Source organism: Fukomys damarensis, unplaced genomic scaffold, assembly GCF_012274545.1.
Source record: "Fukomys damarensis isolate Sample0158 unplaced genomic scaffold, DMR_v1.0_HiC HiC_scaffold_20, whole genome shotgun sequence".
NCBI classification, from domain to species: Eukaryota; Metazoa; Chordata; class Mammalia; order Rodentia; family Bathyergidae; genus Fukomys; species Fukomys damarensis.
The window spans coordinates 13,834,115-13,838,191 of record NW_022900932.1 but is presented as its reverse complement, the minus strand read 5'-3'; the positions used below and the strand labels follow the sequence as shown (position 1 = coordinate 13,838,191).

Sequence of the window (4,077 nt, the reverse complement as noted above, 5' to 3'; positions counted from 1 at the left end):
GAGAGAGAGAGTCAGTCCCTGGGTAAACACTCAGTTCTCTTGCATTTCCTGCCCTTCTCCTGCCTCTCCAACACGGCCTGGCTGTTAGAGGAGATAGTTGCATCCTCAAGGCAGCGGGGAGAGGGGCCTCAGTTCTGCGTGGTATCCTCTGTATCCAGAGACTCATCTGATCTGTCCCTAGATGAAGGTGTGATGGCCTCCCCTGGCTGGTGGAGTCTGTGGTGTTGGCTGTTTGTCCTCAGGGCACAAGTTCCTGTCTCCAGTGGCTTCTTTTCCTTGTTCTCTGGACTTTCAGTACCTCTGGGTGCCCTCTATGTTGAGGACTAAGGGCCCACTGGCCATTTCCTGAAGTCCCTGCTGTGCTATCACCCTCTGCTGTGTTGGAAGGGAATGGATGGGTGGCTTTTCCTGGAGCTTGCACAGTTGTGCTATTAGACACAGGAAGTAGATCTGATGGCCTTGGCTTTCTATTCATGCTCGTGGATCTTTGTAGGGAATCGCTCTGGATTGCTTTGAAGCCCAGGGTGCCTGAGGACCCATAAGGACATGACCCTGCTGTTTAGCATGTGCACAATGGGCCACACTTATGTAAGCACGACTTGGGGTAGACTACTGTGCATGCTTTAAGGGGTTATGTAAGGACTCAGTGATGTAAGGGTATGTAGTGGCCTATATAAGGGCTGAGGAATAAACATGTTTGCTCTTGTTGCTGATGTCAGCTCCATGTGCTTTCTTTTCCTTGGGGACCTCCCCTGTCAAAATATCCCTTTAGCCTCTCCCCTCCCCTGACAATCTCTTTGAGGCAAGTCTTCAGGTGGTAGGAAAGGAACACACTGGCCTCAACTCCGGCTTCCCTTCCTCACTTCCATTTCTCTTTCATACAACTTTTTGAGCAGGAAGAGACTAACACCCTGGCTTTATGAGAAGCATCCCACTCCAGGCCGGATGGTACAGGGTGCTGACTGTTGCCTGTTTCAGGGGTAGACAGTTAAGTCAAGCCTGGCCAATCATATTCTCTGATTCTCCTGGCCAGTGATTGGGTCAGGGATAGACATATGACCCATATTGGGGCTGGCCAATCAGATTTCCTGACTCCTCCAATCACTGGATTGGTTCAGGAATGGACATGTGATCCACATCTGTGCAATGGGACACAGCCCTGGGGACTTGTTAGAACTTTATGACATTTTGAATTGCCATCTAATTTACATACAATGAAAATATATAGATTTTCACTGTTCAGTTTGAGGAGTTTGGACATATTTGTGTAGCCCACACTCAAAATAAATTAAGATATAAATCATTTATCTGAAGAAGTTGCCACAGGGTCTTGTCCAGTCAGTTCCAGAAAGTTCCTTCTTGTTTCTGTCCAGTCAGTGCTGTTCTCTCCTAACCATCCTGACTTTTATCACCATAGATTATTTCTCCTGTTCTAGAACTTTCCATTCTGGACATTTCATTCTCTTCTATAGTCTATTTGTCTTAATCTAATGTCACACTAGTTTGATTACTGTAATTTTATAGTAAATCTTGAAGCCAGGTAGCATACATTTTCTACTTTTTTAAAAGACTGCTTTGGCTATTTATTTAGGTCTTTTAAATTTTCATTTACACATTAGAATCACTTTTGTTTTTATTTTATTTTTATTTTTTTGGTACCAGGGATCAAACTCAGGACCTTGCACATGTGAGGCAGGTGGCAGAACCACTGAACCAAATCCCCGGCCCTCTCACTTTTGTTTTTAAAGCTCCAGTAGGATGGTACTTGGAGACAGGGCCTTTGGGACAGGGTTGGTGTCCTTAAAAGAAGAGAAAGCACAGAACTTCTCCCCCTCTCTACATGGACAAGGACCGAAGACAGACCATGAGGATGTGCAGGAAGAAGCTGGCTGTGTGTCAGTCAGGGAGGGAGCCCTCTCCACAGTGTGCTGGTGCCCTAACCTCACATGAGCCTGTACAACTGGGAGAAAACAAACTTCTGTCCTTTAAACCAGCCAGTCTATATTATTTTGTTATAGCAAAGTAATCTAACACACAATTTTTGTTTGTTTTTGTACTGGGGATTGAACTCAGGACCTTGTGCTTGTGAGGCAGGCAGCAGCATGGAGCTAAATCCCTGGCCCTCTAATGCATAATTTGGTATGGCGACTGAATACTGACCTGTTGAGTCCATTGTTCAAGAGCTCCTTTCCTCCCTCTCTCCCTCCCTCTTCTACTTTTTTCTCCCTCCCTTCTCTCCTTTCTTCCATCTCCACCTCCCTCTTTTCCTCCCTTCCTTCCACTGTCCCCTTCCCTCCTTTTATTTTACTCCTCCTTTCCTCCTTCCCTTCTTTCCTTCCTTATTTCATTTCTTCATTTCTTATTCCCTCCTTCAATACCTCCCTCTCCCTTTCCTTACTTCTTTTCTTATTCCCTCTCTCTCCTTTCCTCCCTTCCTAATTTCTTTCCTTCCTTCATTTTTCTTTCCCTTCCTTATTACATTTTAACAAATATCCCTCCCTTCCTCCCTTTGTTCCTTCCTTCCTTCTTTTTAAGGGAGGCATGGTCTGAACCCATATGGAAGGAAACAAATGCATCTTATGCCCTAGCTGGTTTGTGGTCCTGACCTCTGGGACACAATAGATGTCTGCCATTCTGTTGCAGAGCATAAGATCTGTTCTTGTTTCTCTTTGTCATATGATGTCACAAAAGCACACAGCTTTTGATGGCATTTTTTGGCAACCCAGGAAACATCATTGCCTTTGCTAAGTACTTTTAGTGCAGATGCTCCCTCTGATAGGGGAAGGGTTCGGGTAGGAGTGGGGAGTATTGGGAAACACTTGTTGTTTTCTCCAATACAATTTGGCCACCCATCTGTTCCAACAGCATTCTATTAGCCATCCTATTAGCATTGTACCTTCACTGGAAAGAGAGGCAAACCCGGATTGGGTGTGTTTCCTAGACACTTGGTTCCCACGGCAACCTTCTGAGATGGACTATATCATTGCCCTATCTTGCAGATGAGGAAGCTGAAGCTTAGCAAGTTTAAGCCATGTATAAGTTGGGGCAATAAGAAAGAGACAAAGCAGACATTGAGGCCCACTGCTCATGTTGTCTGTATGGAGATCCTGTCTTGGTTTCCTGTGGACAGGGTCCCTGCCGTCCAGTACATGGTGAGAGGAGGGGGTTCGTAGGGACCAAGTTTGAATCTTGCCATCAAATCCAGCAGGCTATTAGAAGAGCTGAGACAATGTGAAAATGACAACATAGAAAGCAAGAGTGTCTTCATGGAATGATGTTAAAGTTCAGGGTTCAGGAAGAAAAATATCAGAATTCCAGGAGGTCCTTGGGAATTCTCAATGTCATATGTTATTCCTAAGAGTCCTACATTCATCATTCTTTTCACTCACTATTATGTACAGTTAAATTTTTGTTTAAGAAATAAGAAATAAGGGTTGGGGATTTAGCTCAGTGGTTTTGCCGCCTGCCTGGAAAGCACAAGATCCTGAGTTTGAGCCCTGGTACCCACCCCCCAAAAAAGTGCTCACTTTGGCAGCACATATAATAAAATTGGAATGATACAGAGAAAATTAGCATGGCCCCTGCGCAAGGATGACACGCAAATTCGTGAAGTGTTCCATATTTTTGAATAAATGCCAAAAAATCAAAGTTATTCCCTGTATATTATCAGATCATAGCACAATCAAGCTGGAGATCAGTAGCATAAGAAACTGTAGGAACTTCACAAACACATGGAAAATGAACAGCACTCTTCTGAACCATCAATGGGTCACAGAGGAAATTAAATAAGAAATTAGACAGTTTTTACAAATAAATGAAAATGCCAATACAACATACAAGAATCTATGGGACACAATGAAAACAGTTCTACATGGAAAATTCATAGCCCTGAGTGCCCACACTAGGAAAACAGAGTGAGCTCAAACCTAATGATGAACCTTAGACTCCTAGAGAAACAAGAGCAAGAAAAACCCAAAGCTCAAATAAGAGAGGAAATTATAAAGATTAGAGCAGAAATCAATACAATGGAAACTAAGAAAATGATACAAAAAATAAATAAATCAAAGAGTTGGTTTT

The 4,077-nt window shown here is 43.5% G+C and overlaps 1 non-coding gene across 1 annotated transcript; it reads left to right on the top strand.

Annotated features, from left to right (window-relative positions):
- Window positions 1-3,519: 3,519 nt before the first annotated feature.
- Window positions 3,520-3,626, top strand: LOC117287099. Its single transcript, XR_004518284.1, has one exon. It is a non-coding gene; the product is annotated as a U6 spliceosomal RNA (small nuclear RNA).
- The last annotated feature ends 451 nt before the right edge of the window (window positions 3,627-4,077 follow it).